This window comes from Hevea brasiliensis, chromosome 2, assembly GCF_030052815.1.
Source record: "Hevea brasiliensis isolate MT/VB/25A 57/8 chromosome 2, ASM3005281v1, whole genome shotgun sequence".
In the NCBI taxonomy this organism is placed as follows: domain Eukaryota; kingdom Viridiplantae; phylum Streptophyta; class Magnoliopsida; order Malpighiales; family Euphorbiaceae; genus Hevea; species Hevea brasiliensis.
In genome coordinates this window covers 4756477-4769182 of record NC_079494.1, presented here as the reverse complement: position 1 = coordinate 4769182, position 12706 = coordinate 4756477, and the positions used below count along the sequence as shown (strand labels likewise).

The window sequence follows — 12706 nt, the reverse complement described above, 5'->3', positions numbered from 1 at the left end:
CATATTAGCGTGAGGTCACCCTTAATTTAATTCCTTTGCTTTAACTTTAACCATCCAAACCATTAAAGTTTAGTCCTCTGCAGCAGGCTACAAGGTAAGAAAGGGCTGGTAAAATTCAATGAGCAAAGGAAGCAGAACCCAATAAAATGAAGCTCGATGAAAGTTGCAAAACTTCCAACAAATTAGGTAAATTGATTCATTCTATTTCTAACAATTGGAATATGAAGATAAATACATCTGCTCTTGAGCTGATCAAGAAAAAAGGAGGAAACGGGTAAAATTTCTCTTTTTCACCAATTCCTCCAATCCATTTAACTTAAGCAAGTTAATGAATGAATAAATACAGCCTGCCAGCCAGTCACACTGAAGGCATTCATTCATGTGGAACCGTGACTGCAGTATCATAGCATCAACTTATCAATAGCTTAGCCTTGCGTATGTGGCCCATGCTATTAACCAGATGCAAAAAAGGTACATGTTGATGTTCTTCAACAATTTCAACCGCCATAGTACACATGGGAAACTCAACTGATCCCTGGAAGTGAAGGGAACAACTTCGTTAAACCAGAGGCACATGAATAAATTAGTCACCGGTGTATGCTCCCTCATGATGACAGATGCTTCATTTAAAGCTGCAGAGATTAATTACTCCTTATCAATATTAGATCATAAAGATAAGCATAATATGCATTTGTTTCAATATTAAAAGAAAGAACAATTCACCCTTCTTTCCATTAAATCTCGTCTTCAGGCAAGCCACCCTGCCGGTATTGAGTCAACCGCACCTCAACTTCTTCTGGTGAGGCTTTGTGTTTCTTCACAATAGCTGTAGCCTCCTCATACGAGCTCCATGTTGTGAAATTGCTAATACAGAATTTGACAGCCAAAGAAGGGCTTCTAGAACACCAAGAGGGTCCCTCCTAAATTGGGATTTTGAGTCTACCCAAATAGAGAACATGGCATGAGGAAAGAGACGATGCCCCAACATCCTTTATATGATTTCAATTTGTTGATCTTGTTATTGCTTTCTTGAATCCGTTATTTGTTGTATTGAGGCAACCTTTTTCACTGAGGCAACCTTTTACTCACTCCACTTCAATTGGTATTTTTTCACCAAAGCAAACATGAGATAACAAATCAAAAAAGAGTCCTGAATTCAAATTGATTATGTTTCACTCCTTCCTAAGAGAAAGACATCAAACAATTTCCAATTATGGTGCTCTTAGTTCAGTTCGGTAGAATGTGGATCTCCAAAACCCAATGTTGTATCCAAAAAATAAATGAGAGCAGCTTTAATCAAATTTGATATTTTGCAACCCTCCTCCTTTTATCCGGGCTTGGGACCGGCTGTATGTATAACACAGGCAGAGTTACATGCATCAAGGAACACACACAAATACAAAACACCAAAAAAATATTTTTCTTAAAAAAAAAAAAGGCAAGAACATTTAAAAAATAATAATAAAAATTAAACATGCAACTATTGACCCAAGCCTCAGGTAGGAGGACACCAAGACATTAGAGAACATAGATACTCCAGTGTTATAGAAAACCCATGCAGAACCAAACAATACAGATAAAGCAATAGAAGACCAATGTACTCAAGTAACAGAACCCAAATACCGTGATAACAGACCCAAAAAGAGTAGCAAGTAGAGTTAGAAAAGTATCAATCTCTGTACAACAGAGCCAAAAAAAGCAGCAAGTCTATCAATCTCTATCCACCAAGCTTGCTTCCAAGCTGCCAACTAGCTACAAAACAGAAAATATTATCTGCAAATCTTATTTATGGAATGCCAGCCACAATTCCTCTAAAACAACGATGAACAAAGAGATCCTCATCACATATCAAGTCAAAGGACAAAACAAAGCCAAGCCAGCTTTATTCTCTTGCTGCCTTCCATCACTAATCCAAATATGAAAACCACAGCAACAAAATCAAAGAACCAGCCATCTCCAGAAAAACAAATTTCAACCCAGAAAAATAAACCTTCTGCAAGCAAATCAGGAAATAGACGAGAGGCCAAGTGTAACGTGTTACAACCAAGCACCACTGTCACAACCCAGAAAAAATAAACCTTCTGTAAGCAAACCAGGAAGTGGACCCAAGGAGAGGACAAGTGTAATGTGTTACAGACACCACCATACAGTCAGCATAGCACCAGACAACTATGTAAACCCAATTTAACAACTTCAGTCAGTCAATTGAGATGCGGCAGTCGAGAACCCACATATTGGAAAAGAAATAGGCCTCTAATCCATATTTGTCAAATCTAGAATAGAAATCTTCATTTTGTGAATCAAGAATCCAGAATCTGTTCAAATTGTCAAATAAGATAAAAATTCTCAACATTAATTAAAAATGATATATAAAAATTATAAAATAAAAAAATGTGTCACAATGGCATATTTTGATAAAGTATAAAATTATTATTTAGCTAATGAAAATGATATTTTATAATAGAACAAAATATTCTTATTATGTTATGTTTATAATTATGAACTTAATTGCAAACAATGATTGTCATTGTGCAAGTGCTAAAAACTACCATTTAAATTTGAACAAATAATTAAATAGCGAGTTAATTAAAGGTCACAATAATAATATAAAATGTCATAATTAAACAAGTATCTATTAAAAAAAAAACCCAAAAGAAGAGGGAAAAAAGAATGGGTAATGAAAGAAAAATAACAAAGAGAAATTTTATGTTTCATAGTAAAAAATAACGGAAAATATTAAAATTTGAAGCTATATGATCTAACAAACCTCTAGAAAAAAAAAATGACTAAATCAGTAGATTCATATTCATTTAAATAATAAAAAATGATAGCAAGTTAATTAAAGGTCAAATATATTAATATAAAACATCATAATTAAACAAGTATAACCAAAAGAAGAGGGACAGGGAAAAAATGAATAATAAAAGAAAACTAAGTGAAATTTTATGTTTCACGGTAAAAAATAACGTCAAATATTAAAATTTGAAGCTACATGGTCTAACAAACCTCTAGAAAAAAAAATCGACCAAATTGGTATACACATTAATTTAAATAATAATAAATAATAGCAAGTTAACTAAAGGTCAAAATATATTAATATAAAAATATCACAATTAACAACTATAATTAAACAAGTATCTATTAATAAAAAAAAAAACGCAAAAGAAGAGGGAAAGAGAAAAAAAAAAAGGATAATGAAAGAAAAATAACTAAGAGAAATTTTATGTTTCACAGTAAAAAATAACATGAAGTATTAAAATTTGAAGCTACATGGTTTAACAAACCTCTAAAAAAAAAAGACCAAATCGATAGATTTAAATTGATTCACTTGATTCACTATTAAATTAAAAGATTCAGTTAACATTCAAGTACATTTGAGATCAATCCTATAGATTCGAATCACTGCGACAGAAACTGAATCAAATCATAGGATTCGGATAGAGAATCCGTCATGTGCCATTCATAGATTACACACACACTAAGCACCAAGCCAACACAATATTCTTAAAAGACGGATAACTAAGGCGAAGAGATCAATCCTATAGATTCGAATCACTGCGATAGAAACTGAATCAAATCATAGGATTCGGATAGAGAATCCGTCATGGGCCATTCATAGATTACACACACACTAAGCACCAAGGCAACACAATATTCTTAAAAGACGGATAACTAAGGCGAAGAGTTATTATTATTGATCAAACCTGTCCACATTCTCTCAGAAAAAAATACATACACTCATACTCACTAAATAAAGAAAAAGAAAAAATAGACTTACATAATCATATGAAACAAGAGCTTCACCACAAATTTCTGAAAAATACAGAAGTGACCCTGAAAAAACACAAATATTCAATTTGTTGCTCTATCAAAGATTTTTAATTTCTCAAAACCACTAGACTCCAAAATAAAAGGGCACCAAGATCCTAGAGGATCTCCCCTACTCATATTCAAAACATAGAACCCCTGAAAACATACCAACTCGATTCAAATTCCATTTCCCTAGAAGAAACTTTAAGTTTTTGGGACAATCTGTATTGCATCCATGACTGGAAATAAAATCTGCAGAAAAAGGGCACCAAGATCCTAGAAAGGATCTCCCCTACTCATATTCAAAACATAGAACCCCTAAAAACATGTGCGAAATAAAACATACCAACTCGATTCAAATTCCATTTCCCTAGAAGAAACTTTAAGTTTTTGGCACAATCTGTATTGCATCCATGACTGGAAATAAAATCTGCAGAAAAAGAACCAGAAAGAATCCAATTAAAGGATGTCAAAAAGAAACCCTGAATCTCAGACCAACAGTAGCAACGGACATTAAGTACTCCCTCTCAATCATAAACCAAAACACTTCCTAGATCAATCTTAGCCCAAGTCCATGAATTTCCTAATGCAGTAAAGCATATCCGGAGAAAACAAGAACCAGAAGCTCACTTTTTTTTCAAGTAAAGAATTTAGAGCCTTACAACTACAGAGTTTGACTTCTAGTATTTTCTCAAACCAATGAATGTCTTCCTGATCAAGCCCCTGAACATATTCTCACTAGAGGAAGATGAAAGTTGGCATCCAAGCTGTGTAATAAAAGAAGCCAACACCAAATGTATGCACAAAAAATAAAATCTTCGATATTTTTTTGCACAAACCCTCCACAATCGATCAAAATATTAATTCTCTATATTGATGGAATCTTGAAAAATTGCCACCAGTTCTCAGAATCTACCACCACCATAGATAGACACATAAGATCATAAATTATAGATTACGATTTGAGAAAACGTAATCTATTTGCCAACGCAAAGAAAATCCAACATGATATTATGGGCTTCTTATCATCGTATCCAGCAAGAGCAAGCATCCGAAGCTCACATTCTTATTGTCAAGTAAAAAAATTTCGACATCTTAGAACAAACACTTCCTATTCAATGCCCATCCACGAGTTGACAAAACGACTCACTGAAAGAACTGAGCAAGCTGAGGCTGCAATCAAGAACTACTGGAATTAATGCTGAAAGAAAGTAGCCATAAATAATCACTATCTATGCAGCCAATGCCCAGAGACATACAGAAGGCAAGCTCCAACTTATCACCTTAAACTTGATGTGTTCATAATAAGAAATTATGGCCAACATATCAAATAGAAGTTCTATAAATTCTTTCTTTAAGTAAAAAATTGTTAAATCGATTCCGGAAGGTCCGTCCATATATTTTGAAAACAATTAGGGAGTTTCTAGAAGAACATGCAAGCTCACACCAAGCAAAATTAAATAACGATTAGGGCAGAGGAAACTAGAAATTAATCTTTATCAAATATTTGCTGAAGTTAATGGACCAACTTCTTTTTAGATAATGGAGTCTTTGGAAAAGAGTGCAAGCTTATGGAGAAGCATCACGGAGCAGAGACCAAATTACCGATCGAAATGCAGAAGAGCAAGTGATCAAAAGACCAAAACAAGAAGGGCTCAGAGATCTCTCAAAATATTAGAAAATCCAGGCACCAAAAAAAATTATTAATATTATGAAATCATCTCACTATGCTCCAAATTCTTTTCCTCAAATAAAAAAGCAGGACTCATAGAAACATACAAACTCGGAAACTAGAAATTAAGACCAAATTCTTTTTAGATAATGGAGTCTTTGGAAAAGCAAGTGCAAGCTCATAGCCAAGCATCATGGAGCAGAGACCAAATTACTGATCGAAATGCAGAAGAGCAAGTGATCAAAAGACCAAAAGAAGAAGGGCTCAGAGATCTCTCAAAATATTAGAGAATCCAGGCACCAAAAAAAAAATATTAATATTATGAAATCATCTCACTATGCTCCATAGTACGATTTCTCAAAACACTTGGAATCAATGAAAGGCACTAAAAATCATAACAACATTCACTCAAAGATTCTACTAATATAAAAGGGAGCGAATCAAATATTAGAAGGGGTAAGAAAACTGCCTGATCATTCATAGTCAAACATTTTCCTCAAATAAAAAAGCAGGACTCATGCAAATATACAAACTCAGAAACTAATTCTATATGCCTAATAAATCCCTATATAAAATTTAATTGACACACACAAAACGAAGAGGTAAAAAATTTCTCTTGACTACCCTGCCAATAGTTTTTCACCATGCACATATAGGATTCACCCACAGAAACACACCTTGATCTCAATCACGCCACAAACCAACAATTCTCAGAATAGTAATGTCACTTAAAAGAGAGAAGAAACTAACTTAAAAAATTACCAAAATTGAGGTTATGTGTGCTAACATGTTGGTTTAAAGAATAGAGGGAAAATTGCAATAATCCAAAATTGAAATTGAAAAGTTTTGGCACAATCTGTATTGCATCCATGGAAATAAAATCTGCAGGAAAAAACCAGAACAAAGCCAATAAAAGTAAAAATCAATTAAAGTATACTAAAAAAAAAAAAAACAAAAAAGAATCTCAGACCAACAGTAGCAGAGGACTTTAAACACACCCTCTCAATCATAAACCAATCTCTTTTGATTAACGCCTTAAACTTGCCGTGTATAATATGAACCATCAAAAAATGAACAACTTAAGAATGACATGTTATTATACAAAACACTTCCCAGATCAATCTTCACCCATGTTCATGAATTTCTCAATGATCCTAAGAAAACAAGAATCAGAAGCTCACATTTCCGTTTCTTTTTTTACTATTATTCTAAGAATTTTAAACCTAACAACTAAAGAGAAAGGCTTCCTGAATATTCTCAAACCAATTGATGAGAACCACAACCAAGCTCACTCAACTGTGATCCAAAAGCATGAAATACTGCGATCAACAAAAAATTCTAAAAACAAAAAAGAGAAAGACAAGTTAAAAAGACATGTAAATGGAACGCAAATCTTGCTCTTAAGTAGAAAACTTTCAACCAAACACTAAGCCACCAAAGACCAAGCCTCTGAACATATTCCCGCAGGAGGGAAGATGAACGCAAAAAATAAGTCCTTAATGTGTGTCTCCACAAACCCTCCATCACCAGAATCTAACACCACCAGACACAAAATCTGCGATCAACAAAAAATTCTAAAAACAAAAAAGAGAAAGACAAGTTAAAAAGACATGTAAATGGAACGCAAATCTTGCTCTTAAGTAGAAAACTTTCAACCAAACACTAAGCCACCAAAGACCAAGCCTCTGAACATATTCCCGCAGGAGGGAAGATGAACGCAAAAAATAAGTCCTTAATGTGTGTCTCCACAAACCCTCCATCACCAGAATCTAACACCACCAGACACATAAAATCATGAATCATAGATTAAGATCTGAGCAAACCCCTTGATCCATCTTAGTCCAAGTAGTCTTTAAGGCAAAAAAACACGTAGCTCTTCAAACAAGCAGCAAATCTCAAGTTGCAGACCTATTTTCTAAGAAACATATAAAATATTTGTGAACAAACAAAAAAAGGTGAAAAGAAAATCCACCACGATATTTAAGACTTGCTCTGTACTGCATCCTCGACTGAAAACAGGAACTGCAGGAAGAATTAGAGAACATCAAAAGCAAACGCACAAATGAATCTCAGACTGCACCACAAAACATAACATGAGCAAAAGACGATAGATCAATCTTAGCCCAAGTCCATGAATTTCTTAATGAGAGTCAAAAGCTCTTTTTTTTTTTTTCAAGTGCAGAATTTTGAGCCTTACAACTAAAGAGACAAAGACTTCCTGTATTTTCTCAAACTAATGAATGAGAACAATAATCAAGCTCACTGCAATGTGATCAAGAAGCATGAAATAACATGATGGACAAAAAAAAAATAAAAAGAAAAAGAAGACAAAGTTGATGGACCCCAAATCCCATTCCAAAAACTGAGGCACGAGAGACATCCTGATCAAGCCCGTGAACCTCACTGGAGGAAGATGCATGCTGGCATCCAAGCTGTAATCAAAGAAGCCAACACCATATGTGTGCCAAAAGAAAAATAAGTATTCAATATGTCTCTCCACAAACCCTCCATGATTGATCAAAATATTAATCCTCTATACTGATGGAATCCTGAAAAATTGCCACCAGTCCTCAAAATCTACCACCACTATAGACACATAACATAAGATCATAAATCATATATTACGATATGAGAAAACCCTTTGATCCATCTTAGTCCAAGTAGTCAAAATAGGGCACAAATCACCAACAAACAAGCAGAAAATCTCAGGTTTCAGTTCTATTTGCCAAGAAACAATATCCGTGAACTAAAGACACGCAAAGGAAATCCAACATAATATTCAAGACTTACTCTGTATTGTGTCCATGACTGAGAACAGAAACAGGAAGAATTTGAGAACATCATAAGAATCATAACTGAATCGCAAACCCTCAAAATCGCAACATAACATAAGCTAAGGACAATAAATACTTCCTTCCCAATCATCAAACACTTGGGGTGTTGATCTTTGTACATGTGAAGCCATAAATTTATCCAGCAAGAGCAAGCACCGAAGCCCACATTTTTTTTGTCAAGTAAAAAAATTTGGACATCTTAAACAAACACTTGGACAAACACTTCTTGTTCATGCCCATCCACAAGCTGACAAAACAACTCACTGAAAGAACATTTAGCTCACACTGAAGCTACAATCAAGAAGAATAGGAATTAATGCTGAAAGCAGTAGTCATAAATAATTTCTATCTATGCAGCCAACCTACCAAAGACATACAGATGGCAAGCTCCAACTTAATCACCCTAAACTTGATGTTCAGAAAGCAGAACATGTGATCAAAAGACCAAAACAAGAAGAAGGGTTCAGCGATCTCTCAAAATATTAGAGAATCCAGGCACCCAAAAAAAAATCCTAATTAATATCATGAAATGATTGTGCTCTGTGGTATGATTTCTCAAAACACTAGAATCAAGGAAAGGCACTATAAACCTAAAAATCATAACAACATTCACTCAAGAATTCTACTCATATAAAATGGAACGAATCAAATATTAGAAGAGGTAAGAAAACTTCCTGATCATTCGTGATCAACATTTTCCTAAAATAAAAAAGTTGGGCTCATCTATACATACAATCTCAAAAACTAATTCTATGTGCCTAATTAATAGGGATATATAAATTTAAAACAAAGAGATAAAAAAATCTCTCTTGACTATGCTGCCAATAAACCACCATTCATATAGGATTTCATCCATAGTAACGCTCCTTGATCCTGGAAACCAGGCCACAAACCACCACTTCTTAGAATAACATGTCACTCAAAAGAGAGAAGAAACTAATTTAAAAATTAACAAAAATGAGGTTACGTGCATAGAGAAATTTGCAATAATCCAAAATAGAAATAGAAAAGTTTTGGCACAGTCTGTATTGCATCCATGGAAATAAAATCTGCATGAAAAAAAAAAACCAGAAAGAAGCCAATTAAAGTATTAAAAAAAAAAAAAAAAAATCAAGACTGTTCCAACAGCAGCAAAAGACATTAAATACTCCCTCTTAAATCATAAACCAATCTCTCAATACGCCAGTTAACCTAGACAAGTAAAACATTGCAGCTTTGATTAACACCTTAAACTTGCCGTATATAATATGAACCAACAAAAAAAGAACTTATGAATGGCATATTATTGTGCAAAACACTTCCTAGATCAATCTTTGCCCATGTCCACGATTTTCTCAATGATCCTGAGAAAACAAATATCGGAAGCTCACATTTCCTTTCTTTTTTTATTATTATTCTAAGTAAAGAATTTTAAACCTAACAACTAAAGAGAAAGACTTCTTGAATACTCTCAAACCAATAGATGAGAACCACAACCAAACTACTGAACTGTGATCAAGAAGCATGAAATACTGCTATCAACCAAAAATTCTAAAAACAAAAAGGAGAAAGACAAGTTAAAAATACAAGTAGATGGACCACAAATCTTGTTCATAAGTAGAAAACTTTCAACCAAAAACTAAGGCCCAAAAGTCCTCTTGATCAAGCCTCTTCACACATTCCCATACGAGGAAGATGCAAGCATCCAAGCGTTATTCAAGAAGCCAACACCAAATTAATGCAAAAAATAAGTCCTTATACATTGTCTCCACAAACCCTCCACAATTAATGAATTAATATTAGTCCATCAACTAGCTCTCAAAATCTACCACCACCAGACACATAAAATCATAGAGATTAAGATCTGAGCAAAGCTCTTGGTCCATCTTAGTCCAAGTAGTCAAAATAAGGCAACAAAAACACCTACAAACATGCGGCAAATCTCAAGTTGCAGATCTATTTGCCAAGAAACATATAAAATATTTATGAACAAACAAAAAAAGGTGAAAAGAAAATCCACCCCGGTATTTAGAACTTGCTCTGTACTGTGCAGGACTAATACACAACTGAATCTCAGACTAACACAAAACATAACATGAGCAAAGGACAATAGTTACTCCCTTCCCAATCATCTTTGATTAAGTGCATCTTTGATTGAGACCTTAACCTTGGGATAATGCACAATACCAACCAACACAAGAAGAATAATTTGTGGGATTATGGGCAGAATATTATTGTATCAACAACTTGAGGAGTTCATCTATGAACATGTGAAGCCAATTTATCCTGCAAAAGCAAGCATCGGAAGCTCACATTCTTCTCGTCAACTAAAAAAATTTGAACATCTTAAACCAAAAACTCAGACAACGACGTCCTGTTCACTCAAGGATTCTACTCATAAAGGGAAGAGAATCAATATAAGAAGGGGAAAGAAAACTCCTTGATCATTCCTAGTCAACATCTTCCTCAAATAAAAAGCTGGAAACACATGCAAACATGCAAACATACAAGTCAGAAAATAGTTCTATGTGCTTCCTAAATAGAGATATATAAATTTAATTGACAGCCGCACAAAACAAAGGGGGTAAAGAATCTCCCTGACAACCCTGCCAACAGGATTCACCATGCATATAGGACTCATCCACAAAAACAGTCTTGATCCTGGAAATCATACCACAAACCACCAATCCTCGTAATAACACGTCAATCAAAAGAGAGAAGAAACTAATTTAGGAACCACCAAAATTGAAGGTCTTTGTGGTAACGTGTTGGATTAAAAAATATAAAGGAGAAAAAATTGAATAATCCAAAACAAAAGATCAGATCAAATCGATTATCAAACCACCGCCACCACTGCCGTAGCACACCGTAAAATATCATGAATCAAACTCTGTTTCCTACTAGAGCTGAAATCAATTAAACAATCATCAGGCTCCGAGTGAAGCTACATGGCAATTCAATATCAAAACACAATTTGCCTCAATCAAACAGAAAGCCAAAATAACCACGAATAATCCTTTGTACTCAAGCTTGGATTCTGCTTATTCCAAAACCTAGCACCACAAGACAACCAGAACCAGAAGGATTTCTACCAACGTGTGAACAATCTAACAAATCCAAACCAACCAAGAAAGTCATCCGAATAAGTCTAGACATTAGATCTTCAGCAAATAACTTGGAAACGAAAACCAGGTAGGGAGACAAGAAGAAATACCCCTCACAGAGTTGCAATACCAATCAAATCAATACCAACTGTTCTCTTCGCATCGAAATATTCTACGCACATACGAACCAAAACATACACAAACCGATATCAAACTATACAAAATATCAATCAAACCAACAAAATACAGGGATCGAACAGACGAGGAAAAACAAATTGCCAGAAAAAACTAGAAGAAAAACCAAAATCACAGAGCGCCCATGCCCTGAGGCGTTCGAAAATACGAAGGTGGAGCGTTATTTATAGAAAGGAAGAATAAGATGAAAGGCTGAGATTAAATTGTGATTGCGTATATCAACGGCTAGAATTTATTTTTAATCACAGTCGGTTAATCTGGAAGCCTATCAGAGTCGGTCACGTAATGCGGACGCGGTCTTTATTCTGAGGCGGTGGGCGCTGATTCGTTAGCCAGCTTGATCTGTAAGCGACGGGCTATTTAGTTGATCTAAAGTAACGGCTAGAATTGACAAAATAAATAAATAAATAACGGCTAGAATTTACTTTTAATCAAAGCGTCGGTTACTTGATGTGGACCAACTTGATCTGTAAGACTATAACTGATAGTCAAATGCCTGGTTGGCAAGAAAAAAAAAAAATAAATACAATTAATAAAAGGGAATTTTGCTGCTGGTCGATTTTGAATTCGTAAAGCTTTCTTCCTACTTTCCTAGAAACCTTTGGATATGCTATCTGGAAGGGGAAAAAGAAAATATAAGAAAAACTTTTCATTTACTTTATTTTATTTTATTTAAATATAAAATATAAAATAAAATAATTCATCTAATATAAATTTAAATTTATATAAAAATAAATTTAATAATAGTTAAATTAAATATTTATATTAAATTATATATATAATTAATTAAAAAAAATATATAAAGTATATAAATCTATATAGAAATATTTTATTTAATAATTTTTTTCATATAAACTCGAACTCATATAAAAATAAACTTAACAATAATTAAATTAGATATTTATATTAAGAGATATGTATAATTAATTAAAGTGTATATATAAAATATGTAAATCTATATATAAATATTTATATCAAAATATGAATATAATTAATTAAAATATATATATAAAGTGTGTGAATTTATTTGTTAATATTTAATTTAATAGTTAATGCGCTCATTTTTGCATGAATTCAAACTCTTTGTAACCACACACAAAATAAAATAATCT

General features: G+C 33.6%; 2 long non-coding RNA genes across 4 annotated transcripts; both read right to left on the bottom strand.

Moving 5' to 3' along the window:
• Positions 1 to 87: 87 nt before the first annotated feature.
• LOC110671157 (uncharacterized) lies at positions 88 to 9420 on the bottom strand. 3 transcript variants are annotated; one of them, XR_009142715.1, is made up of 3 exons: positions 6481 to 9420; positions 724 to 6364; positions 88 to 632 (listed from the first exon to the last, which is right to left on the bottom strand). It is a non-coding gene; the product is annotated as an uncharacterized LOC110671157 (long non-coding RNA). The 3 variants fall into 3 exon arrangements; XR_009142717.1 differs by having other exon boundaries at positions 95 to 632; positions 724 to 3834; positions 3979 to 9420; XR_009142716.1 differs by having other exon boundaries at positions 126 to 632; positions 724 to 2315; positions 3779 to 9420.
• Positions 9421 to 9582: 162 nt separating this feature from the next.
• Positions 9583 to 12106, bottom strand: LOC131172143 (uncharacterized). Its single transcript, XR_009142719.1, has 2 exons — positions 11510 to 12106; positions 9583 to 10581 (listed from the first exon to the last, which is right to left on the bottom strand). It is a non-coding gene; the product is annotated as an uncharacterized LOC131172143 (long non-coding RNA).
• Positions 12107 to 12706: the final 600 nt, after the last annotated feature.